This window comes from Scyliorhinus torazame, chromosome 24, assembly GCF_047496885.1.
Source record: "Scyliorhinus torazame isolate Kashiwa2021f chromosome 24, sScyTor2.1, whole genome shotgun sequence".
NCBI classification, from domain to species: Eukaryota; Metazoa; Chordata; class Chondrichthyes; order Carcharhiniformes; family Scyliorhinidae; genus Scyliorhinus; species Scyliorhinus torazame.
The window spans coordinates 5,448,020-5,475,594 of record NC_092730.1 but is presented as its reverse complement, the minus strand read 5'-3'; the positions used below and the strand labels follow the sequence as shown (position 1 = coordinate 5,475,594).

At 51.6% G+C, this 27,575-nt stretch overlaps 1 protein-coding gene across 1 annotated transcript in view; it reads left to right on the top strand.

The window, feature by feature from the left end:
- The window catches only part of LOC140400183 (REST corepressor 2-like), a 1,146,610-nt gene that overhangs the window by 209,188 nt on the left and 909,847 nt on the right, over positions 1-27,575 (top strand). The gene's annotated exons all lie outside the window — the stretch shown is intronic.

The window sequence follows — 27,575 nt, the reverse complement described above, 5'->3', positions numbered from 1 at the left end:
ACCACATTCACCCCTTGTCAAAAATGAACCCGGCGGGGTGATGCTTCGTATGATGGTAAGGGTTTACAGGGCTGGTCCTGGGAGGACAAAACATTCACATGGTAATACAGTATTGGACAATTTTGTCCTGTTGCAACTATTTACAGAGGGTATAGGAAGAAAAGCAAAATGTTCTTGTGAACAGTCCATATTTGTTTTACATCGACGCCACGAGTCGGTCGGGCGGTCTGGTCGTCCGTGTCGATCGCCTCGGCCCCGGCGGTGGTGGTGGTGCTTGTACCAGTGTTGGCGCCTCCAGGAGCCGTACGGTTTCAGCTCGGGCTTGATTCTTGGTCGGTGCTGAGGGGAGGGGAACCGATCCTCCTGGGAAGGGGGCGGTCGCGGGGTGCGGCGGTGGCAGGAAGGGGGGGGTTGGGTTGATGGTGTCGGGGGGGGTGTGCGTGTTGCCGGCGGGCACCAGATCCCGCAGGGAGACCGTGTCCTGTCGGCCGTCGGGGTACTCCACGTAGGCGTACTGGGGGTTTGCGTGGAGGAGGTGAACCCTCTCGACCAACGGGTCCGCCTTATGTGCCCGCATATGCTTTCGGAGCAGGATGGGTCCTGGGGCCGCCAGCCAGGTCGGCAGCGACGTTCCAGAGGAGGACCTCCTAGGGAAGACAAGGAGACGCTCGTGAGGCGTTTGATTAGTGCTCGTACATAATAACGACCGGATGGAATGGAGAGCGTCCGGGAGGACCTCCTGCCACCGTGAAACTGGGAGGTCCCTGGACCGTAGGGCCAGTAGGACGGCCTTCCAGACCGTGCCGTTCTCCCTTTCTACTTGCCCGTTCCCCCGGGGGTTGTAGCTGGTCGTCCTGCTTGAGGCTATGCCCTTGCTGAGCAGGAACTGGCGCAGCTCGTCACTCATGAAAGAGGACCCCCTGTCGCTGTGGACGTATGCGGGGTAACCGAACAGTGTGAAGATGCTGTTCAGGGCTTTAATGACTGTGGCCGCGGTCATGTCAGAACAGGGAATGGCAAAAGGGAAGCGGGAGTATTCGTCCACTACATTAAGAAAATATGCGTTGCGGTCGGTGGAGGGGAGGGGCCCTTTGAAATCGAGACTGAGGCGTTCAAAGGGGCGGGAAGCGCTCCATCTGGCCTGAAAAAATGCGGCTTGCATTCCGCGCAGATGTGGCAGTCCCTTGTGACTGTACGGACCTCCTCTAAAGAGTATGGGAGATTGCGGGACTTGATGAAGTGGTAAAACCGAGTGACCCCCGGGTGGCAGAGGTCCTCGTGGAGGGTTTGGAGGCGGTCAATTTGTGCGTTGGCACATGTGCCGCGGGATAGGGCATCGGACGGCTAGTTCAGCTTTCCGGGACGATACAAAATCTCATCGTTGAAGGTGGAGAGCTCGATCCTCCACCTTAAGATTTTGTCGTTTTTGATTTTGCCCCGCTGTGCACTATCGAACATGAAGGCTACCGACCGTTGGTCCGTGAGGAGAGTGAATCTCCTGCCGACCAGGTAATGCCTCCAATGTCGCACAGCTTCCACTATGGCTTGGGCTTCCTTTTCCACTGAGGAGTGGCGGATTTCTGAGGCGTGGAGGGTTCGGGAGAAAAAGGCCACGGGTCTGCCCGTTTGGTTAAGGGTGGCCGCTAGAGCTACGTCGGAGGCGTCGCTCTCGACCTGGAAGGGGAGGGACTCGTCGATGGCGCGCATCGTGGCCTTTGCGATATCCGCTTTGATGCGGCTGAAAGCCTGGCGAGCCTTTGTCGACAGGGGGAAGGTCGTGGTCTGTATTAGGGGGCGGGCCTTGTCTGCATACTGGGGGACCCACTGGGCGTAGTACGAAAAGAACCCCAAGCAGCGTTTCAGGGCTTTTGGGCAGTGCAGGAGGGGAAATTCCATGAGTGCGCGCATACGTTCGGGGTTGGGGCCTATTATCCCATTGCGCACTACATATCCCAAGATGGCTAGCCGGTTTGTGCTAAAAACGCACTTGTCCTCGTTGTACGTGAGGTTCAGGGCGTTAGCGGTCTGGAGGAATTTTTGGAGGTTGGCGTCGTGGTCCTGCTGATCGTGGCCGCAGATGGTTACGTTGTCGAGGTACGGGAACGTGGCCCGCAACCCATGTTGATCAACCATTCGGTCCATCTCTCGTTGGAAGACCGAGACACCGTTTGTGACGCCAAAAGGGACCTGTAAGAAGTGGTATAATCGCCCGTCTGCCTCGAAGGCTGTGTACTTGCGGTCACTTGGGTGGATGGGGAGCTGATGGTAGGCGGACTTGAGGTCCACGGTGGAGAAGACTTTACACTGGGCAATCCGATTGACCATGTCGGATATGCGGGGGAGAGGGTACGCGTCTAGTTGTGTGTACCTGTTGATGGTCTGGCTATAGTCAATGACCATCCTTTGTTTCTCCCCTGTCTTCACTACTACCACCTGTGCTCTCCAGGGACTATCGAGCTGCGGGGGAACAGACACGCTTAATAAATTGTAGCGCACAAAGACTCCGTGAGACGAATAGAGTGAAGTCGATGAGGCTTTATTAAGCGTGTCTGTTCCCCCGCAGCTCGATAGTAGAATGGCCTGCGGGGGAGGACTCCGGCTTCTTATACTCCGCCTTCAGGGCGGAGCTTGAGGTCAACGGCCAACCAGGACCCGGGATCTGTCAGCCAATGACATTAGGGCTTCCTGTCCCACATGACCCCCAATACATACTACCACAGGGTCCAGGCAGCGGAAGGCAAGGTCGCCGATGGGGCGATGGGAATGGCAGGTGCTAAAGGGAGCTGGAAGTGGAGGAGCTCAGACAGGGCCGAGAGTGGGAGGGCCGCAGAGGGGGGCCGGGATAGTGAGGCCGAGAAGGCGTTTGAACACGGGAGTTTTAAAAGGGAGGCGATGTAGGCCCCGGGAACCAACGTAGGCCAGCGAAGGTGAGGAGTTATGGGTGAACAGGGACGTCTCCAACTTGTACCAACTCCAGCACCAAAGTGTGAGCGATCGTTGGCACAAAAGAAACAAACCAGTTACCGGGAGCAGCAAGTGAAGGCCTCTGTGGATTTAAGAATAGTTTAAAGGCTTGGGCTTCATTATCCACATCACCTGGTCAGTTACTTAGAGAAACGTGGCCTGCGCACAGTCTTAATCCGTTTAACGAGTGCTGGCCAACTCAATCTGGGGTGGATGACAGGATTAATCTTTTTCCAACGCTGAATATAGTGCAATCCTGACTCAGTGCCTCGAATTGTAGACTAACTGGGCCGTCTAGGGGAACGTGAATATGGAGAGGGAACGCAGGAAGGTAACAGCCCTGAGCGAGCCCAGGGGGGCAGCAGGAGGAGTTTCACTGTTAATTCAGACGACGGGCTCCGTCTGTGACCATATGCAGCCCGCCACGCTTTCAGAGTCTGACTGAATCCCCTCTACGCCGTCTTCCACAAACCCTCCTGCAAGTTACATCACATCATTTAACGTCTTGCACCGACGGAAACAGTCAAGAAACCTTCAACAGAATTAAAAACCGAACGGTGACCATTGCCGATTGTTGTAAATATCCATCCGGTTCAATAACGTCCCTGTTGTCCTTGCCCAGACCAAGGGGGTTGACTCTTAAATGTCGCCTGGCACTCGGAACGAGAGAAATTAGCGATGAGGCACAAATGCAGGCCTAGCCTGCGAAGGTCACATCACAGAAACTCATTTTAAAATTATTCACTTGTTATTTTGATTCCGAATTGGAAGGTCATGATCCTTCCCCATCCAGAGACGTCAGCTAAATGTCCATTGTTGACACGCCCAGAGTTAGTTCTGAGGGAGTGCCGCACTGTCAGAGGGTCAGTACTGAGGGAGTTCTGAACTGTCAGAGGGTCAGTACTGAGGGAGTGCCGCACTGTCAGAGGGTCAGTACTGAGGGAGCGCCGCACTATCAGAGGGTCAGTACTGAGGGAGCACCGCACTGTCAGAGGGTCAGTACCGAGGGAGTGCCGCACTGTCAGAGGGTCAGTACCGAGGGAGTGCCGCACTGTCAGAGGGTCAGTACAGAGGGAGTGCTGCACTATCAGAGGGTCAGTACTGAGGGAGCGCCGCACTGTCAGAGGGTCAGTACTGAGGGAGTGCCGCACTGTCAGAGGGTCAGTGCTGAGGGAGTGCCGCACTGTCAGAGGGTCAGTACTGAGGGAGCGCCGCACTGTCAGAGGGTCAGTACTGAGGGAGTGCTGCACTGTCAGAGGGTCAGTACTGAGGGAGAGCCGCACTGTCAGAGGGTCAGTACTGAGGGAGTGCCGCACTGTCAGAGGGTCAGTACTGAGGGAGTGCTGCACTGTCAGAGGGTCAGTACTGAGGGAGTGCCGCACTGTCAGAGGGTCAGTACCGAGGGAGTGCCGCACTGTCAGAGGGTCAGTACAGAGGGAGTGCTGCACTATCAGAGGGTCAGTACTGAGGGAGCGCCGCACTGTCAGAGGGTCAGTACTGAGGGAGTGCCGCACTGTCAGAGGGTCAGTGCTGAGGGAGTGCCGCACTGTCAGAGGGTCAGTACTGAGGGAGCGCCGCACTGTCAGAGGGTCAGTACTGAGGGAGTGCTGCACTGTCAGAGGGTCAGTACTGAGGGAGAGCCGCACTGTCAGAGGGTCAGTACTGAGGGAGTGCCGCACTGTCAGAGGGTCAGTACTGAGGGAGTGCTGCACTGTCAGAGGGTCAGTTCTGAGGGAGTGCCGCACTGTCAGAGGGTCAGTACCAAGGGAGTGCCGCACTGTCAGAGAGTCAGTACTGAGGGAGTGCCGCACTGTCAGAGGGTCAGTGCTGAGGGAGTGCCGCACTGTCAGAGGGTCAGTACTGAGGGAGCGCCGCACTGTCAGAGGGTCAGTACCGAGGGAGTGCCGCACTGTCAGAGAGTCAGTACTGAGGGAGTGCCGCACTGTCAGAGAGTCAGTACTGAGGGAGTGCCGCACTGTCAGAGGGTCAGTGCTGAGGGAGTGCCGCACTGTCAGAGGGTCAGTACTGAGGGAGCGCCGCACTGTCAGAGGGGCAGTACCGAGGGAGTGCCGCACTGTCAGAGAGTCAGTACTGAGGGAGTGCCGCACTGTCAGAGGGTCAGTACTGAGGGAGTGCCGCACTGTCAGAGGGTCAGTGCTGAGGGAGTGCCGCACTGTCAGAGGGTCAGTACTGAGGGAGTGCCGCACTGTCAGAGGGTCAGTACTGAGGGAGTGCCGCACTGTCAGAGGGTCAGTACTGAGGGAGTGCCGCACTGTCAGAGGGTCAGTACTGAGGGAGTGCTGCACTGTCAGAGGGTCAGTACTTAGGGAGCGCCGCACTGTCAGAGGGTCAGTACTGAGGGAGCGCCGCACTGTCAGAGTGTCAGAGCTGAGGGAGTGCTGCACTGTCAGGGGGTCAGTGCTGAGGGAGTGCCGCACTGTCAGAGGGTCAGTACTGAGGGAGTGCTGCACTGTCAGAGGGTCAGTGCTGAGGGAGTGCCGCACTGTCAGAGGGTCAGTACTGAGGGAGCGCCGCACTGTCGGAGGGTCAGTACTGAGGGAGTGTTGCACTGTCAGAGGGTCAGTACTGAGGGAGTGCCGCACTGTCAGGGGGTCAGTGCTGAGGGAGTGCCGCACTGTCAGAGGGTCAGTACTGAGGGAGTGCTGCACTGTCAGAGGGTCAGTGCTGAGGGAGTGCCGCACTGTCAGAGGGTCAGTACTGAGGGTGTGCCGCACTGTCAGAGGGTCAGTACTGAGGGAGTGCTGCACTGTCAGAGGGTCAGTGCTGAGGGAGTGCCGCACTGTCAGTGGGTCAATGCTGAGGGAGTGCCGGACTGTCAGAGGGTCAGTACTGAGGGAGTGCTGCACTGTCAGAGGGTCAGTACTGAGGGAGTGCTGCACTGTGAGAGGGTCAGTACTGAGGGAGTGCTGCACTGACAGAGGGTCAGTACTGAGGGAGTGCTGCACTGTTAGAGGGTCAGTACTGAGGGAGTGCCGCACTGTCAGTGGGTCAGTGCTGAGGGAGTGCCGCACTGTCAGAGGGTCAGTACTGAGGGAGTGCTGCACTGTCAGAGGGTCAGTACTGAGGGAGTGCCGCACTGTCAAAGGGTCAGTACTGAGGGAGCGCCGCACTGTCAGAGGGTCAGTACTGAGGGAGCGCCGCACTGTCAGAGGGTCAGTACTGAGGGAGTGCCGCACTGTCAGAGGGTCAGTACTGAGGGAGTGCCGCACTGTCAGAGGGTCAGTACTGAGGCAGCGCCGCACTGTCAGAGGGTCAGTGCTGAGGGAGTGCCGCACTGTCAGAGGGTCAGTGCTGAGGGAGCGCCGCACTGTCAGAGGTTCAGTGCTGAGGGAGTGCCGCACTGTCAGAGGGACAGTACAGAGGGAGTGCCGCACTGTCAGAGGGTCAGTACTGAGGGAGTGCCGCACTGTCAGAGGGTCAGTACTGAGGGAGTGCTGCACTGTCAGAGTGTCAGCACTGAGGAAGTGCCGCACTGTCAGAGTGTCAGTACTGAGGGAGCCGCACTGTCAGAGGGTCAGTACTGAGGGAGTGCTGCACTGTCAGAGGGTCAGTGCTGAGGGAGTGCCGCACTGTCAGAGGGTCAGCGCTGAGGGAGTGCCGCACTGTCAGAGGGTCAGTACTGAGGGAGCGCCGCACTGTCAGAGGGTCAGTGCTGAGGGAGTGTCGCACTGTCAGAGGGTCAGTGCTGAGGGAGCGCTGCACTGTCAGAGGGTCAGTACTGAGGGAGTGCCGCACTGCCAGAGGGTCAGCACTGAGGGAGTGCCGCACTGTCAGACGGTCAGCACTGAGGGAGTGCTGCACTGTCAGAGGGTCAGTACTGAGGGAGCCCCGCACTGTCAGAGGGTCAGGACTGAGGGAGTGACGCACTATCAGATGGTCAGTACTGAGGGAGTGCCGCACTGTCAGAGGGTCAGTACTGAGGGAGCCCCACACTGTTAGAGGGTCAGTATTGAGGGAGCGCTGCACTGTCAGAGGGTCAGTACTGAGAGAGTGCTGCACTGTCAGAGGGTCAGTGCTGAGGGAGTGCCGCACTGTCAGAGGGTCAGTACTGAGGGAGTGCCGCACTGTCAGGGGGTCAGTGCTGAGGGAGTGCCGCACTGTCAGAGGGTCAGTACTGAGGGAGTGCTGCACTGTCAGAGGGTCAGTGCTGAGGGAGTGCCGCACTGTCAGAGGGTCAGTACTGAGGGTGTGCCGCACTGTCAGAGGGTCAGTACTGAGGGAGTGCTGCACTGTCAGAGGGTCAGTGCTGAGGGAGTGCCGCACTGTCAGTGGGTCAATGCTGAGGGAGTGCCGGACTGTCATAGGGTCAGTACTGAGGGAGTGCCGCACTGTCAGAGGGTCACTACTGAGGGAGTGCTGCACTGTGAGAGGGTCAGTACTGAGGGAGTGCTGCACTGTCAGAGGGTCAGTACTGAGGGAGTGCTGCACTGACAGAGGGTCAGTACTGAGGGAGTGCTGCACTGTTAGAGGGTCAGTACTGAGGGAGTGCCGCACTGTCAGTGGGTCAGTGCTGAGGGAGTGCCGGACTGTCAGAGGGTCAGTGCTGAGGGAGTGCTGCACTGTCAGAGGGTCAGTACTGAGGGAGTGCCGCACTGTCAAAGGGTCAGTACTGAGGGAGCGCCGCACTGTCAGAGGGTCAGTACTGAGGGAGCGCCGCACTGTCAGAGGGTCAGTACTGAGGGAGTGCCGCACTGTCAGAGGGTCAGTACTGAGGGAGTGCCGCACTGTCAGAGGGTCAGTACTGAGGCAGCGCCGCACTGTCAGAGGGTCAGTACAGAGGGAGTGCCGCACTGTCAGAGGGTCAGTACTGAGGGAGTGCCGCACTGTCAGAGGGTCAGTACTGAGGGAGTGCTGCACTGTCAGAGTGTCAGCACTGAGGGAGTGCCGCACTGTCAGAGGCTCAGTACTGAGGGAGCGCCGCACTGTCAGAGTGTCAGTACTGAGGGAGTGCCGCACTGTCAGAGGCTCAGTACTGAGGGAGCGCCGCACTGTCAGAGGCTCAGTACTGAGGGAGCGCCGCACTGTCAGAGGGTCAGTACTGAGGGAGTGCTGCACTGTCAGAGGGTCAGTACTGAGGGAGTGCCGCACTGTCAGAGGGTCAGTACTGAGGGAGTGCTGCACTGTCAGAGGGTCAGTACTGAGGGAGTGCTGCACTGTCAGAGGGTCAGTGCTGAGGGAGTGCCGCACTGTCAGAGGGTCAGCGCTGAGGGAGTGCCGCACTGTCAGAGGGTCAGTACTGAGGGAGCGCCGCACTGTCAGAGGGTCAGTGCTGAGGGAGTGTCGCACTGTCAGAGGGTCAGTGCTGAGGGAGCGCTGCACTGTCAGAGGGTCAGTACTGAGGGAGTGCCGCACTGCCAGAGGGTCAGCACTGAGGGAGTGCCGCACTGTCAGACGGTCAGCACTGAGGGAGTGCTGCACTGTCAGAGGGTCAGTACTGAGGGAGCCCCGCACTGTCAGAGGGTCAGGACTGAGGGAGTGACGCACTATCAGATGGTCAGTACTGAGGGAGTGCCGCACTGTCAGAGGGTCAGTACTGAGGGAGCCCCACACTGTTAGAGGGTCAGTACTGAGGGAGTGCCGCACTGTCAGAGGGTCAGTGCTGAGGGAGCGCTGCACTGTCAGAGGGTCAGTACTGAGGGAGTGCTGCACTGTCAGAGGGTCAGTACTGAGGGAGTGCCGCACTGTCAGAGGGTCAGTACTGAGGGAGCGCCGCACTGTCAGAGGGTCAGTACTGAGGGAGTGCTGCACTGTCAGAGGGTCAGTACTGAGGGAGTGCTGCACTGTCAGAGGGTCAGTACTGAGGGAGTGCCGCACTGTCAGAGGGTCAGTACTGAGGGAGCGCCGCACTGTCAGGGGGTCAGTTCTGAGGGAGTGCCGCACTGTCAGAGAGTCAGTACTGAGGGAGCCCCACACTGTTAGAGGGTCAGTACTGACGGACAGTGAGAGAGTAACACTCTGACAGTGAGAGAGTAACACTCTGACAGTGAGAGAGTAACACTCTGACAGTGAGGGAGTAACACTCTGACAGTGAGGGAGTAACACTCTGACAGTGAGAGAGTAACACTCTGACAGTGAGAGAGTAACACTCTGACAGTGAGAGAGTAACACTCTGACAGTGAGAGTAACACTCTGACAGTGAGAGAGTAACACTCTGTCAGTGAGAGAGTAACACTCTGACAGTGAGGGAGTAACGCTCTGACAGTGAGAGAGTAACACTCTGTCAGTGAGAGAGTAACACTCTGACAGTGAGAGAGTAACGCTCTGACAGTGAGAGAGTAACACTCTGACAGTGAGAGAGTAACACTCTGACAGTGAGAGAGTAACACTCTGACAGTGAGAGAGTAACACTCTGACAGTGAGAGAGTAACACTCTGACAGTGAGAGAGTAACACTCTGACAGTGAGGGAGTAACACTCTGACAGTGAGAGAGTAACACTCTGACAGTGAGAGAGTAACACTCTGACAGTGAGAGAGTAACACTCTGACAGTGAGAGAGTAACACTCTGACAGTGAGGGAGTAACACTCTGACAGTGAGAGAGTAACACTCTGACAGTGAGAGAGTAACACTCTGACAGTGAGAGAGTAACACTCTGACAGTGAGAGTAACACTCTGACAGTGAGAGAGTAACACTCTGTCAGTGAGAGAGTAACACTCTGACAGTGAGGGAGTAACGCTCTGACAGTGAGAGAGTAACACTCTGACAGTGAGAGAGTAACACTCTGACAGTGAGAGAGTAACACTCTGTCAGTGAGAGAGTAACACTCTGACAGTGAGAGAGTAACACTCTGACAGTGAGAGAGTAACACTCTGACAGTGAGGGAGTAACACTCTGACAGTGAGGGAGTAACACTCTGACAGTGAGAGAGTAACACTCTGACAGTGAGAGAGTAACACTCTGTCAGTGAGAGAGTAACACTCTGACAGTGAGAGAGTAACACTCTGACAGTGAGAGAGTAACACTCTGACAGTGAGGGAGTAACACTCTGACAGTGAGGGAGTAACACTCTGTCAGTGAGGGAGTAACACTCTGACAGTGAGAGAGTAACACTCTGACAGTGAGAGAGTAACACTCTGACAGTGAGAGAGTAACACTGTGACAGTGAGAGAGTAACGCTCTGACAGTGAGGGAGTAACACTCTGACAGTGAGAGAGTAACACTCTGACAGTGAGAGAGTAACACTCTGACAGTGAGGGAGTAACACTCTGACAGTGAGAGTAACGCTCTGACAGTGAGAGAGTAACACTCTGACAGTGAGAGAGTAACACTCTGACAGTGAGAGAGTAACACTCTGACAGTGAGAGAGTAACACTCTGACAGTGAGGGAGTAACACTCTGACAGTGAGGGAGTAACACTCTGACAGTGAGGGAGTAACACTCTGACAGTGAGAGAGTAACACTCTGACAGTGAGAGAGTAACACTCTGACAGTGAGAGAGTAACACTCTGACAGTGAGGGAGTAACGCTCTGACAGTGAGAGAGTAACACTCTGACAGTGAGGGAGTAACACTCTGACAGTGAGAGAGTAACACTCTGACAGTGAGAGAGTAACACTCTGACAGTGAGAGAGTAACACTCTGACAGTGAGGGAGTAACACTCTGTCAGTGAGAGAGTAACACTCTGACAGTGAGAGAGTAACACTCTGACAGTGAGAGAGTAACACTCTGACAGTGAGAGAGTAACACTCTGACAGTGAGAGAGTAACACTCTGACAGTGAGAGAGTAACACTCTGACAGTGAGAGAGTAACACTCTGACAGTGAGGGAGTAACACTCTGACAGTGAGAGTAACACTCTGACAGTGAGAGAGTAACACTCTGACAGTGAGAGAGTAACACTCTGACAGTGAGGGAGTAACACTCTGACAGTGAGAGTAACACTCTGACAGTGAGAGAGTAACACTCTGACAGTGAGGGAGTAACACTCTGACAGTGAGAGAGTAACACTCTGACAGTGAGAGAGTAACACTCTGACAGTGAGAGAGTAACACTCTGACAGTGAGGGAGTAACACTCTGACAGTGAGAGTAACACTCTGACAGTGAGAGAGTAACACTCTGACAGTGAGAGAGTAACACTCTGACAGTGAGAGAGTAACACTCTGACAGTGAGGGAGTAACACTCTGACAGTGAGAGAGTAACACTCTGACAGTGAGAGAGTAACACTCTGACAGTGAGAGAGTAACACTCTGACAGTGAGAGAGTAACACTCTGACAGTGAGAGAGTAACACTGTGAGAGTGAGAGAGTAACACTCTGAGAGTGAGGGAGTAACACTCTGACAGTGAGGGAGTAACACTCTGTCAGTGAGAGAGTAACACTCTGACAGTGAGAGAGTAACACTCTGACAGTGAGGGACTAACACTCTGACAGTGAGAGAGTAACACTCTGACAGTGAGGGAGTAACACTCTGACAGTGAGAGTAACGCTCTGACAGTGAGAGAGTAACACTGTGACAGTGAGAGAGTAACACTCTGACAGTGAGAGAGTAACACTCTGACAGTGAGAGAGTAACACTCTGACAGTGAGAGAGTAACACTCTGACAGTGAGGGAGTAACACTCTGACAGTGAGGGAGTAACACTCTGTCAGTGAGAGAGTAACACTCTGACAGTGAGGGAGTAACACTCTGACAGTGAGAGTAACGCTCTGACAGTGAGAGAGTAACACTGTGACAGTGAGAGAGTAACACTCTGACAGTGAGAGAGTAACACTCTGACAGTGAAAGAGTAACACTCTGACAGTGAGAGAGTAACACTCTGACAGTGAGTGAGTAACACTCTGACGGTGAGAGAGTAACACTCTGACAATGAGAGAGTAATACTGTGACAGTGAGAGAGTAACACTCTGACAGTGAGGGAGTAACACTCTGACAGTGAGAGAGTAACACTCTGACAGTGAAAGAGTAACACTCTGACAGTGAGAGAGTAACACTCTGACAGTGAGGGAGTAACACTCTGACAGTGAGAGAGTAACACTCTGACAGTGAGAGAGTAACACTCTGACAGTGAGGGAGTAACGCTCTGACAGTGAGAGAGTAACACTCTGTCAGTGAGAGAGTAACACTCTGACAGTGAGAGAGTAACACTCTGACAGTGAGGGAGTAACACTCTGACAGTGAGGGAGTAACACTCTGACAGTGAGGGAGTAACACTCTGACAGTGAGAGAGTAATACTGTGACAGTGAGAGAGTAACACTCTGACAGTGAGGGAGTAACACTCTGACAGTGAGGGAGTAACACTCTGACAGTGAGGGAGTAACACTCTGACAGTGAGAGAGTAATACTGTGACAGTGAGAGAGTAACACTCTGACAGTGAGGGAGTAACACTCTGACAGTGAGGGAGTAACACTCTGTCAGTGAGAGAGTAACACTCTGACAGTGAGAGAGTAACACTCTGACAGTGAGGGAGTAACACTCTGACAGTGAGGGAGTAACACTCTGACAGTGAGGGAGTAACACTCTGACAGTGAGAGAGTAATACTGTGACAGTGAGAGAGTAACACTCTGACAGTGAGGGAGTAACACTCTGACAGTGAGGGAGTAACACTCTGTCAGTGAGAGAGTAACACTCTGACAGTGAGAGAGTAACACTCTGACAGTGAGTGAGTAACACTCTGACGGTGAGAGAGTAACACTCTGACAATGAGAGAGTAATACTGTGACAGTGAGAGAGTAACACTCTGACAGTGAGAGAGTAACACTCTGACAGTGAGGGAGTAACACTCTGACAGTGAGAGAGTAACACTCTGACAGTGAAAGAGTAACACTCTGACAGTGAGAGAGTAACACTCTGACAGTGAGTGAGTAACACTCTGACGGTGAGAGAGTAACACTCTGACAATGAGAGAGTAATACTGTGACAGTGAGAGAGTAACACTCTGACAGTGAGAGAGTAACACTCTGACAGTGAGAGAGTAACACTCTGACAGTGAGAGAGTAACACTCTGACAGTGAGGGAGTAACACTCTGACAGTGAGAGAGTAACACTCTGACAGTGAGAGAGTAACACTCTGACAGTGAGGGAGTAACACTCTGACAGTGAGAGAGTAACACTCTGACAGTGAGAGAGTAACACTCTGACAGTGAGAGAGTAACGCTCTGACAGTGAGGGAGTAACGCTCTGACAGTGAGGGAGTAACACTCTGTCAGTGAGAGTAACACTCTGACAGTGAGAGAGTAACACTCTGACAGTGAGAGAGTAACACTGTGACAGTGAGAGAGTAACACTCTGACAGTGAGAGAGTAACACTCTGACAGTGAGGGAGTAACACTCTGACAGTGAGAGAGTAACACTCTGACAGTGAGAGAGTAACACTCTGACAGTGAGAGAGTAACGCTCTGACAGTGAGGGAGTAACGCTCTGACAGTGAGGGAGTAACACTCTGTCAGTGAGAGAGTAACACTCTGTCAGTGAGGGAGTAACACTCTGACAGTGAGAGAGTAACACTGTGACAGTGAGGGAGTAACACTCTGACAGTGAGGGAGTAACACTCTGACAGTGAGAGAGTAACACTGTGACAGTGAGAGAGTAACACTCTGACAGTGAGAGAGTAACACTCTGTCAGTGAGGGAGTAACGCTCTGACAGTGAGAGAGTAACACTCTGACAGTGAGGGAGTAACACTCTGTCAGTGAGAGTAACACTCTGACAGTGAGAGAGTAACACTCTGACAGTGAGGGAGTAACGCTCTGACAGTGAGAGAGTAACACTCTGACAGTGAGAGAGTAACACTCTGACAGTGAGTGAGTAACACTCTGACAGTGAGAGAGTAACACTCTGACAGTGAGAGTAACGCTCTGACAGTGAGAGAGTAACACTCTGACAGTGAGTGAGTAACACTCTGACAGTGAGAGTAACGCTCTGACAGTGAGAGAGTAACACTCTGACAGTGAGGGAGTAACACTCTGACAGTGAGAGAGTAACACTCTGACAGTGAGGGAGTAACACTCTGTCAGTGAGAGAGTAACACTCTGACAGTGAGAGAGTAACACTCTGACAGTGAGAGAGTAACACTGTGACAGTGAGAGAGTAACACTCTGACAGTGAGAGAGTAACACTGTGACAGTGAGAGAGTAACACTCTGACAGTGAGAGTAACACTCTGACAGTGAGAGAGTAACACTCTGACAGTGAGAGAGTAACACTGTGACAGTGAGAGAGTAACACTCTGACAGTGAGGGAGTAACACTCTGACAGTGAGGGAGTAACACTCTGACAGTGAGGGAGTAACACTCTGACAGTGAGAGAGTAACGCTCTGTCAGTGAGAGAGTAACATTCTGACAGTGAGAGAGTAACACTCTGACAGTGAGAGAGTAACACTCTGACAGTGAGAGAGTAACACTCTGACAGTGAGGGAGTAACACTCTGACAGTGAGAGAGTAACACTCTGACAGTGAGGGAGTAACACTCTGACAGTGAGAGAGTAACACTCTGACAGTGAGAGAGTAACGCTCTGACAGTGAGGGAGTAACGCTCTGACAGTGAGGGAGTAACACTCTGACAGTGAGAGAGTAACACTCTGACAGTGAGAGAGTAACACTCTGACAGTGAGAGAGTAACACTCTGACAGTGAGAGAGTAACACTCTGACAGTGAGAGAGTAACACTCTGACAGTGAGAGAGTAACGCTCTGTCAGTGAGAGAGTAACACTCTGTCAGTGAGAGAGTAACACTCTGACAGTGAGAGAGTAACACTCTGACAGTGAGGGAGTAACACTGTGACAGTGAGAGTAACACTGTGACAGTGAGGGAGTAACGCTCTGACAGTGAGAGAGTAACACTCTGACAGTGAGGGAGTAACACTCTGACAGTGAGAGAGTAACACTCTGACAGTGAGAGAGTAACACTCTGACAGTGAGAGAGTAACACTCTGACAGTGAGGGAGTAACACTCTGACAGTGAGAGAGTAACACTCTGACAGTGAGGGAGTAACACTCTGACAGTGAGAGAGTAATGCTCTGACAGTGAGGGAGTAACACTCTGACAGTGAGGGAGTAACACTCTGACAGTGAGAGTAACGCTCTGACAGTGAGGGAGTAACACTCTGACAGTGAGAGAGTAACACTGAGAGAGTGAGAGAGTAACACTCTGACAGTGAGAGAGTAACACTCTGACAGTGAGAGAGTAACACTCTGACAGTGAGTGAGTAACACTCTGACAGTGAGAGAGTAACACTGTGACAGTGAGAGAGTAACACTCTGACAGTGAGGGAGTAACACTCTGACAGTGAGGGAGTAACACTCTGACAGTGAGAGAGTAACACTCTGACAGTGAGGGAGTAACACTCTGACAGTGTGAGAGTAACACTCTGACAGTGAGAGAGTAACACTCTGACAGTGAGGGAGTAACACTCTGACAGTGAGAGAGTAACACTCTGACAGTGAGAGAGTAACACTCTGACAGTGAGGGAGTAACACTCTGACAGTGAGGGAGTAACACTCTGACAGTGAGAGAGTAACACTCTGACAGTGAGAGAGTAACACTGAGAGAGTGAGAGAGTAACACTCTGACAGTGAGAGAGTAACACTCTGACAGTGAGAGAGTAACACTCTGACAGTGAGTGAGTAACGCTCTGACAGTGAGAGTAACGCTCTGACAGTGAGGGAGTAACGCTCTGACAGTGAGAGAGTAACACTCTGACAGTGAGAGAGTAACACTCTGACAGTGAGGGAGTAACACTCTGACAGTGAGAGAGTAACACTCTGACAGTGAGAGAGTAACACTCTGACAGTGAGGGAGTAACACTCTGTCATTGAGAGAGTAACACTCTGACAGTGAGAGAGTAACACTCTGACAGTGAGAGAGTAACACTCTGACAGTGAGGGAGTAACACTCTGACAGTGAGAGAGTAACACTCTGACAGTGAGAGTAACACTCTGACAGTGAGAGAGTAACACTCTGACAGTGAGAGAGTAACACTCTGACAGTGAGAGAGTAACACTCTGACAGTGAGGGAGTAACACTCTGACAGTGAGGGAGTAACACTCTGACAGTGAGAGAGTAACACTCTGACAGTGAGGGAGTAACACTCTGACAGTGTGAGAGTAACACTCTGACAGTGAGAGAGTAACACTCTGACAGTGAGAGAGTAACACTGTGACAGTGAGAGAGTAACGCTCTGACAGTGAGGGAGTAACGCTCTGACAGTGAGGGAGTAACACTCTGACAGTGAGAGAGTAACACTCTGACAGTGAGAGAGTAACACTCTGTCAGTGAGAGAGTAACACTCTGACAGTGAGGGAGTCACACTCTGACAGTGAGAGAGTAACACTCTGACAGTGAGAGAGTAACACTCTGACAGTGAGAGAGTAACACTCTGACAGTGAGAGAGTAACACTCTGACAGTGAGGGAGTAACACTCTGACAGTGAGAGAGTAACACTCTGACAGTGAGAGAGTAACACTCTGACAGTGAGAGTAACGCTCTGTCAGTGAGAGAGTAACACTCTGACAGTGAGGGAGTAACACTCTGACAGTGAGAGAGTAACACTCTGACAGTGAGAGAGTAACACTCTGACAGTGAAAGAGTAACGCTCTGACAGTGAGAGAGTAACACTCTGACAGTGAGGGAGTAACACTCTGACAGTGAGAGAGTAACACTCTGACAGTGAGAGAGTAACACTCTGACAGTGAGAGAGTAACACTCTGACAGTGAGAGAGTAACACTCTGACAGTGAGAGAGTAACACTCTGACAGTGAGAGAGTAACACTCTGACAGTGAGAGTAACGCTCTGACAGTGAGAGAGTAACACTGTGACAGTGAGAGAGTAACACTCTGACAGTGAGAGAGTAACACTCTGACAGTGAGAGAGTAACACTCTGACAGTGAGAGAGTAACACTCTGACAGTGAGGGAGTAACACTCTGTCATTGAGAGAGTAACACTCTGACAGTGAGAGAGTAACACTCTGACAGTGAGAGAGTAACACTCTGACAGTGAGGGAGTAACACTCTGACAGTGAGAGAGTAACACTCTGACAGTGAGAGTAACACTCTGACAGTGAGAGAGTAACACTCTGACAGTGAGAGAGTAACACTCTGACAGTGAGAGAGTAACACTCTGACAGTGAGGGAGTAACACTCTGACAGTGAGGGAGTAACACTCTGACAGTGAGAGAGTAACACTCTGACAGTGAGGGAGTAACACTCTGACAGTGTGAGAGTAACACTCTGACAGTGAGAGAGTAACACTCTGACAGTGAGAGAGTAACACTGTGACAGTGAGAGAGTAACGCTCTGACAGTGAGGGAGTAACGCTCTGACAGTGAGGGAGTAACACTCTGACAGTGAGAGAGTAACACTCTGACAGTGAGGGAGTAACACTCTGACAGTGAGAGAGTAACACTCTGACAGTGAGAGAGTAACACTCTGACAGTGAGAGAGTAACACTCTGACAGTGAGAGAGTAACACTCTGACAGTGAGAGAGTAACACTCTGACAGTGAGAGAGTAACACTCTGACAGTGAGAGTAACGCTCTGACAGTGAGAGAGTAACACTGTGACAGTGAGAGAGTAACACTCTGACAGTGAGAGAGTAACACTCTGACAGTGAGAGAGTAACACTCTGACAGTGAGAGAGTAACGCTCTGTCAGTGAGAGAGTAACACTCTGACAGTGAGAGAGTAACGCTCTGTCAGTGAGAGAGTAACACTCTGACAGTGAGAGAGTAACACTCTGACAGTGAGAGAGTAACACTCTGACAGTGAGGAAGTAACACTCTGACAGTGAGGGAGTAACACTCTGACAGTGAGAGAGTAACACTGTGACAGTGAGAGAGTAACACTCTGACAGTGAGAGTAACGCTCTGACAGTGAGGGAGTAACACTCTGACAGTGAGAGAGTAACACTCTGACAGTGAGAGTAACACTCTGACAGTGAGAGAGTAACACTCTGACAGTGAGAGAGTAACACTCTGAGAGTGAGAGAGTAACACTCTGACAGTGAGAGAGTAACACTCTGACAGTGAGAGAGTAACACTCTGACAGTGAGGGAGTAACACTCTGACAGTGAGAGAGTAACACTCTGACAGTGAGGGAGTAACACTCTGACAGTGAGAGAGTAACACTCTGACAGTGAGAGAGTAACACTGTGACAGTGAGAGAGTAACACTCTGACAGTGAGAGTAACGCTCTGACAGTGAGAGAGTAACACTCTGACAGTGAGAGAGTAACACTCTGACAGTGAGAGAGTAACACTGTGACAGTGAGAGAGTAACACTCTGACAGTGAGAGAGTAACACTGTGACAGTGAGAGAGTAACACTCTGACAGTGAGAGAGTAACGCTCTGACAGTGAGGGATTAACACTCTGACAGTGAGGGAGTAACACTCTGACAGTGAGAGAGTAACACTCTGACAGTGAGAGAGTAACACTCTGACAGTGAGAGAGTAACACTCTGACAGTGAGAGAGTAACACTCTGACAGTGAGAGTAACGCTCTGACAGTGAGAGAGTAACACTCTGACAGTGAGGGAGTAACACTCTGACAGTGAGAGAGTAACACTGTGACAGTGAGAGAGTAACACTCTGACAGTGAGGGAGTAACACTCTGACAGTGAGAGAGTAACACTCTGACAGTGAGAGAGTAACACTCTGACAGTGAGGGAGTAACACTCTGACAGTGAGAGAGTAACACTCTGACAGTGAGAGAGTAACACTCTGACAGTGAGAGAGTAACACTCTGACAGTGAGAGAGTAACACTCTGACAGTGAGGGAGTAACACTCTGACAGTGAGAGAGTAACACTCTGACAGTGAGGGAGTAACACTCTGACAGTGAGAGAGTAACACTCTGACAGTGAGAGAGTAACACTCTGACAGTGAGGGAGTAACACTCTGACAGTGAGAGAGTAACACTCTGACAGTGAGGGAGTAACACTCTGACAGTGAGAGAGTAACACTCTGACAGTGAGAGAGTAACACTCTGACAGTGAGAGTAACGCTCTGACAGTGAGAGAGTAACACTCTGACAGTGAGGGAGTAACACTCTGACAGTGAGAGAGTAACACTGTGACAGTGAGAGAGTAACACTCTGACAGTGAGAGAGTAACACTCTGACAGTGTGAGAGTAACACTCTGACAGTGAGAGAGTAACACTCTGACAGTGAGAGAGAAACACTCTGTCAGTGAGAGAGTAACATTCTGACAGTGAGGGAGTAACACTCTGACAGTGAGAGAGTAACACTCTGACAGTGAGAGTAACGCTCTGACAGTGAGAGAGTAACACTCTGACAGTGAGGGAGTAACACTCTGACAGTGAGAGAGTAACACTGTGACAGTGAGAGAGTAACACTCTGACAGTGAGAGAGTAACACTCTGACAGTGAGAGAGTAACACTCTGACAGTGAGAGAGTAACACTCTGTCAGTGAGAGAGTAACACACTGACAGTGAGAGAGTAACACTCTGACAGTGAGAGAGTAACACTCTGACAGTGAGGGAGTAACACTCTGACAGTGAGAGAGTAACACTCTGACAGTGAGAGAGTAACACTCTGACAGTGAGAGAGTAACACTCTGACAGTGAGAGAGTAACACTCTGACAGTGAGAGAGTAACACTCTGACAGTGAGAGTAACGCTCTGACAGTGAGAGAGTAACACTGTGACAGTGAGAGAGTAACACTCTGACAGTGAGGGAGTAACACTCTGACAGTGAGAGAGTAACACTCTGACAGTGAGAGAGTAACACTCTGACAGTGAGGGAGTAACACTCTGACAGTGAGAGAGTAACACTCTGACAGTGAGAGAGTAACACTCTGACAGTGAGAGAGTAACACTCTGACAGTGAGAGAGTAACGCTCTGTCAGTGAGAGAGTAACACTCTGACAGTGAGAGAGTAACGCTCTGTCAGTGAGAGAGTAACACTCTGACAGTGAGAGAGTAACACTCTGACAGTGAGAGAGTAACACTCTGACAGTGAGGGAGTAACACTCTGACAGTGAGGGAGTAACACTCTGACAGTGAGAGAGTAACACTGTGACAGTGAGAGAGTAACACTCTGACAGTGAGAGTAACGCTCTGACAGTGAGGGAGTAACACTCTGACAGTGAGAGAGTAACACTCTGACAGTGAGGGAGTAACACTCTGACAGTGAGAGTCACACTCTGACAGTGAGAGAGTAACACTCTGACAGTGAGAGAGTAACACTCTGAGAGTGAGAGAGTAACACTCTGACAGTGAGAGAGTAACACTCTGACAGTGAGAGAGTAACACTCTGACAGTGAGGGAGTAACACTCTGACAGTGAGAGAGTAACACTCTGACAGTGAGGGAGTAACACTCTGACAGTGAGAGAGTAACACTCTGACAGTGAGAGAGTAACACTGTGACAGTGAGAGAGTAACACTCTGACAGTGAGAGTAACACTCTGACAGTGAGGGAGTAACACTCTGACAGTGAGAGAGTAACACTCTGACAGTGAGAGAGTAACACTCTGACAGTGAGAGAGTAACACTGTGACAGTGAGAGAGTAACACTCTGACAGTGAGAGAGTAACACTGTGACAGTGAGAGAGTAACACTCTGACAGTGAGAGAGTAACGCTCTGACAGTGAGGGATTAACACTCTGACAGTGAGGGAGTAACACTCTGACAGTGAGAGAGTAACACTCTGACAGTGAGAGAGTAACACTCTGACAGTGAGAGAGTAACACTCTGACAGTGAGGGAGTAACACTCTGACAGTGAGAGAGTAACACTCTGACAGTGAGAGAGTAACACTCTGACAGTGAGAGTAACGCTCTGACAGTGAGAGAGTAACACTCTGACAGTGAGGGAGTAACACTCTGACAGTGAGAGAGTAACACTGTGACAGTGAGAGAGTAACACTCTGACAGTGAGAGAGTAACACTCTGACAGTGTGAGAGTAACACTCTGACAGTGAGAGAGTAACACTCTGACAGTGAGAGAGAAACACTCTGTCAGTGAGAGAGTAACATTCTGACAGTGAGGGAGTAACACTCTGACAGTGAGAGAGTAACACTCTGACAGTGAGAGTAACGCTCTGACAGTGAGAGAGTAACACTCTGACAGTGAGGGAGTAACACTCTGACAGTGAGAGAGTAACACTGTGACAGTGAGAGAGTAACACTCTGACAGTGAGAGAGTAACACTCTGACAGTGAGAGAGTAACACTCTGACAGTGAGAGAGTAACACTCTGTCAGTGAGAGAGTAACACTCTGACAGTGAGAGAGTAACACTCTGACAGTGAGAGAGTAACACTCTGACAGTGAGGGAGTAACACTCTGACAGTGAGGGAGTAACACTCTGACAGTGAGGGAGTAACACTCTGACAATGAGAGAGTAATGCTCTGACAGTGAGAGAGTAATACTCTGACAGTGAGAGAGTAACACTCTGACAGTGAGAGAGTAACGCTCTGACAGTGAGAGAGTAACACTCTGACAGTGAGAGAGTAACACTCTGGCAGTGAGGGAGTAACACTGTGACAGTGAGGGAGTAACACTCTGACAGTGAGAGAGTAACACTCTGACAGTGAGAGTAACACTCTGACAGTGAGAGAGTAACGCTCTGACAGTGAGAGAGTAACACTCTGACAGTGAGAGAGTAACACTCTGACAGTGAGGGAGTAACACTGTGACAGTGAGGGAGTAACACTCTGACAGTGAGAGAGTAACACTCTGACAGTGAGAGAGTAACACTCTGACAGTGAGAGAGTAACACTCTGACAGTGAGAGAGTAACACTCTGACAGTGAGAGAGTAACACTCTGACAGTGAGGGAGTAACACTCTGACAGTGAGGGAGTAACACTGTGACAGTGAGAGAGTAACACTGTGACAGTGAGGGAGTAACACTCTGACAGTGAGAGAGTAACACTCTGACAGTGAGAGAGTAACACTCTGACAGTGAGAGAGTAACACTCTGACAGTGAGAGAGTAACACTCTGACAGTGAGAGAGTAACACTCTGACAGTGAGAGAGTAACACTCTGACAGTGAGAGAGTAACACTCTGAGAGTGAGAGAGTAACACTCTGACAGTGAGAGAGTAACACTCTGACAGTGAGAGAGTAACACTCTGACAGTGAGAGAGTAACACTCTGACAGTGAGAGAGTAACACTCTGACAGTGAGAGAGTAACACTGTGACAGTGAGAGTAACACTCTGACAGTGAGAGAGTAACACTCTGACAGTGAGAGAGTAACACTCTGACAGTGAGGGAGTAACACTCTGACAGTGAGAGAGTAACACTGTGACAGTGAGAGTAACACTCTGACAGTGAGAGAGTAACACTCTGACAGTGAGAGAGTAACGCTCTGACAGTGAGGGAGTAACACTCTGTCAGTGAGAGAGTAACGCTCTGACAGTGAGAGAGTAACACTCTGACAGTGAGAGAGTAACACTTTGACAGTGAGAGAGTAACACACTGACAGTGAGAGAGTAACGCTCTGACAGTGAGAGAGTAACACTCTGACAGTGAGAGAGTAACACTGTGACAGTGAGAGTAACACTCTGACAGTGAGAGAGTAACACTCTGACAGTGAGAGAGTAACACTCTGACAGTGAGAGAGTAACACTCTGACAGTGAGAGAGTAACACTCTGACAGTGAGAGAGTAACGCTCTGACAGTGAGGGAGTAACACTCTGACAGTGAGAGAGTAACACTGTGACAGTGAGAGTAACACTCTGACAGTGAGAGAGTAACACTCTGACAGTGAGAGAGTAACGCTCTGACAGTGAGGGAGTAACACTCTGTCAGTGAGAGAGTAACGCTCTGACAGTGAGAGAGTAACACTCTGACAGTGAGAGAGTAACACTTTGACAGTGAGAGAGTAACACACTGACAGTGAGAGAGTAACGCAGTAACACTCTGACAGTGAGAGAGTAACACTGTGACAGTGAGGGAGTAACACTCTGACAGTGAGGGAGTAACACTCTGACAGTGAGAGAGTAACACTCTGACAGTGAGAGAGTAACACTCTGACAGTGAGGGAGTAACACTCTGACAGTGAGAGAGTAACACTCTGACAGTGAGAGAGTAACACTCTGACAGTGAGGGAGTAACGCTCTGACAGTGAGGGAGTAACACTCTGACAGTGAGGGAGTAACACTCTGACAGTGAGAGAGTAACACTCTGACAGTGAGAGAGTAACACTCTGACAGTGAGAGAGTAACACTCTGACCGTGAGAGAGTAACACTCTGACAGTGAGGGAGTAACACTCTGACAGTGAGAGAGTAACACTCTGACAGTGAGGGATAACACTCTGACAGTGAGAGAGTAACACTCTGACAGTGAGAGAGTAACACTCTGACAGTGAGGGAGTAACACTCTGACAGTGAGAGAGTAACACTCTGACAGTGAGGGAGTAACACTCTGACAGTGAGGGAGTAACGCTCTGACAGTGAGAGAGTAACACTCTGACAGTGAGAGAGTAACGCTCTGACAGTGAGGGAGTAACACTCTGACAGTGAGAGAGTAACACTCTGACAGTGAGAGAGTAACGCTCTGACAGTGAGAGAGTAACACTCTGACAGTGAGAGAGTAACGCTCTGACAGTGAGAGAGTAACACTGTGACAGTGAGAGAGTAACACTCTGACAGTGAGGGAGTAACACTCTGACAGTGAGAGAGTAACACTGTGACAGTGAGAGAGTAACACTCTGACAGTGAGAGAGTAACACTCTGACAGTGAGAGAGTAACACTCTGACAGTGAGAGAGTAACACTCTGACAGTGAGGGAGTAACACTCTGACAGTGAGGGAGTAACACTCTGACAGTGAGGGAGTAACACTCTGACAGTGAGGGAGTAACACTCTGACAGTGAGAGAGTAACACTCTGACAGTGAGAGAGTAACACTCTGACAGTGAGAGAGTAACACTCTGACAGTGAGAGTAACGCTCTGACAGTGAGAGTAACACTCTGACAGTGAGAGAGTAACACTCTGACAGTGAGAGAGTAACACTCTGACAGTGAGAGAGTAACACTCTGACAGTGAGAGAGTAACACTCTGACAGTGAGGGAGTAACACTCTGACAGTGAGAGAGTAACACTCTGACAGTGAGGGAGTAACACTTTGTCAGTGAGAGAGTAACACTGTGACAGTGAGGGAGTAACACTCTGACAGTGAGAGAGTAACGCTCTGACAGTGAGAGAGTAACACTCTGACAGTGAGGGAGTAACACTCTGACAGTGAGAGAGTAACGCTCTGACAGTGAGAGAGTAACACTCTGACAGTGAGGGAGTAACACTCTCACTGGGACTGTACTCGTTGGAATTTAGAAGGATGAGGGGGGATCTTATAGAAACATATAAGATTATGAAGGGAGTAGATAGGATAGATGCGGGCAGGTTGTTTCCACTGGCGGGTGAAAGCAGAACTAGGGGGCATAGCCTCAAAATAAGGGGAAGTAGATTTAGGAGTGAGTTTAGGAAGAACTTCTTCACCCAAAGGGTTGTGAATCTATGGAATTCCTTGCCCAGTGAAGCAGTAGAGACTCCTTCATTAAATGTTTTTAAGATAAAGATAGATAGTTTTTTGAAGAATAAAGGGATTAAGGGTTATGGTGTTCGGGCCGGAAAGTGGAGCTGAGTCCACAAAGATCAGCCATGATCTCATTGACTGGCGGAGCAGGCTCGAGGGGCCAGATGGCCTACTCCTGCTCCTAGTTCTTATGTTCTTATGTCTGTGTGGGTGTGAAGAGGCCACAGCTCCAGTTAATGATGGTAGAGGGTGTGGGGCCAGCCTCGATACTGCGCTATACGGCCAGCTGCGCAAGCTCAGGTTGCGAGATGAGTCAGTGTAGAGTTTCCAGGTGGCCTGTGGCTCAGAGTTAGGACGGCTCGCAGCGATCGAGGCTGTGTCGGTGGGTGTGATTTCCTGAGCTGTGGGCGGCCAGCTTCCTGCTCAGCTCGGTGACTTCTCTCTCATTCTGAAACAGGTGAACCGGCCGCACATTAGCATACCCCGTGTGGCTGGCTGGCCGTAAGGGGAGGAAGTGATTAAAACTGAAAACTAACTGACTGTTTGGGCGGAATCGGTGCCGATTGTAATCGCAGACGGGACACTTTCAAATTATACTTCCCACCTCGCACTGATCTTTCACAGTAACCTGGAAAGTTCCCATGACACTGTCAGTACTTTCATCTTCCTACTTAAGGTCTGTAAAGGTGGTGTTTAAGCTCCTCTCTAAACTCTAAAACCTCCTCCAGCCCCTACAACCCTCCCTATCTCTGTAACCTCCTCCAGTCCCTACACCCCTCCCTATCTCTGTAACCCCCTCCAGCCCCTACAACCCTCCCTATCTCTGTAACCTCCTCCAGCCCCTACAACCCTCCCTATCACTGTAACCTCCTCCAGCCTCTACAACCCTCCCTATCTCTGTAACCTCCTCCAGTCCCTACAACCCTCCCTATCTCTGTAACCTCCTCCAGTCCCTACAACCCTCCCTATCTCTGTAACCTCCTCCAGTCCCTACACCCTCCCTATCTCTGTAATCTCCTCCAGCCCCTACAACCCTCCCTATCACTGTAACCTCCTCCAGCCCCTCCCTATCTCTGTAACCCCCTCCAGTCCCTACAACCCTCCCTATCACTGTAACCTCCTCCTGCCCCTCCCTATCTCTGTAACCCCCTCCAGTCCCTACAACCCTCCCTATCTCTGTAACCTCCTCCAGCCCCTACAACCCTCCCTATCTCTGTAACCTCCCTCAGCCCCTACAACCCTCCCAATCTCTGTAACCTCCACCAGCCCCTACAACCCTCCCTATCACTGTAACCTCCTCCAGCCCCTCCCTATCTCTGTAACCTCCTCCAGCCCCTACACCCCTCCCTATCTCTGTAACCTCCTCCAGCCCCTACAACCCTCACTATCTCTATAACCTCCTCCAGTCCCTACCACCCTCCCTATCTCTGTAACCTCCTCCAGTCCCTACACCCCTCCCTATCTCTGTAACCTCCTCCAGCCCCTACACCCCTCCCTATCTCTGTAACCTCCTCCAGCCCCTACACCCCTCCCTATCTCTGTAACCTCCTCCAGTCCCTACAACCCTCCCTATCTCTGTAACCTCCTCCAGCCCCTACACCCTCCCTCTCTCTGTAACCTCCTCCAGCCCCTACAACCCTCACTATCTCTATAACCTCCTCCAGTCCCTACCACCCTCCCTATCTCTGTAACCTCCTCCAGTCCCTACACCCCTCCCTATCTCTGTAACCTCCTCCAGCCCCTACACCCCTCCCTATCTCTGTAACCTCCTCCAGCCCCTACAACCCTCCGAGATCTCTGGGCTCCTCCAATTCCGGCCTCTTGACCATCCCCCCCATTCCCATCGCTCCACCATTGGCGGCCGTGCCTTCAGCTGCCTGGGGGGGGGGGGGGGGCCTGAGCTCCGGAATACCCTCCCTAAAGGGAAGCGGCACGGCAGCACAGTGGTTAGCACTGTGGTTTCACAGCTCCAGGGTCCCAGGTTCGATTCCCGGCTTGGGTCACTGTCTGTGCGGAGTCTGCACGTCCTCCCCGTGTCTGCGTGGGTTTCCTCCGGGTGCTCCGGTTTCCTCCCACAGTCCAAAGATGTGCAGGTTAGGTGGATTGGCCGTGATAAATTGCCCTTAGTGCCCAAAAAATGGTTAGGTGGGGTTACTGGGTTACGGGGATAGGGTGGGGGCGTGGACTTAAGTGGGGTGCTCTCTCCAAGGGCTGGTGCAGACTCGATGGGCCGAATGGCCTCCTTCTGCACTGTAAATTCTATGATCCGATGAACAAATATTTTTTTTAATCCCCCTTATGCTGTCCAATATAATATGTTAAATGTGGTGATGAATCCGTCGAGAGGCCAGGTACCGGAGGTGATGGTGTCCATGGATGCGGAGGAGGAGTTTGACCGGGTGGAGTGACGGTACCTGTTCGATGTCCTGGGATGGGTTGGGTTTGGGTTGAAGTTTGTGGCCTGGGTGTGCTTGTTACCTGTGGCACCGGGGACGAGCGGGAGGATCAGCGCTATGAGCTCACAAAGCTTCGGGTTACACGGGAACCAGGCAGGGGTGCCCGCTGTCACTGCTGCCATTGGCGCTAGCTATAGAGTCCCTGGCAATGGCCCTCAGGGGGTCGGCAGAGTGGCAAGGGATTACGAGGAGGAATAGGGAGAGTAGGCGATGTTGCGTAAATGGAATTTAACAAAGCTGGTGAAGGAGGTTAGGGAGGATTTTAAGAAGCGGGATATGATTCTGGCAGGGAGGGTCCCAGTGGTGAAGATAAATGTCCAGCCAAGGTTCCTCCTATTCATATTCCAGACGCTTCCAATTTTTGTTCTAAAGGCCTTTTCCCGGAGGTTTGATACGATTATTTCAGAGTTCGCGTGGGCAGGGAAGGTGCCAAGGGTAAAGAGGCAGAGACAGGAGGGGGGGGGTTGGCTTTGTACCCGGAGGAAACCCACGCAGACACGGGGAGAACGTGCCGTCTCCGCACAGACAGTGACCCAAGCCGGGAATCGAACCTGGGACCCTGGCGCTGTGAAGCAACGGTGCTAACCGCTGTGCTGCTCCCGTGCAGAACCCTGTAGGGGGTCCAGCCTGAGGGCTGTAGTGATGCTGGTGTTGCTACTGGTGCCCAGGGGAGCCCGATGGTTCAGCCCACAGTGAAGGTGTGGAACC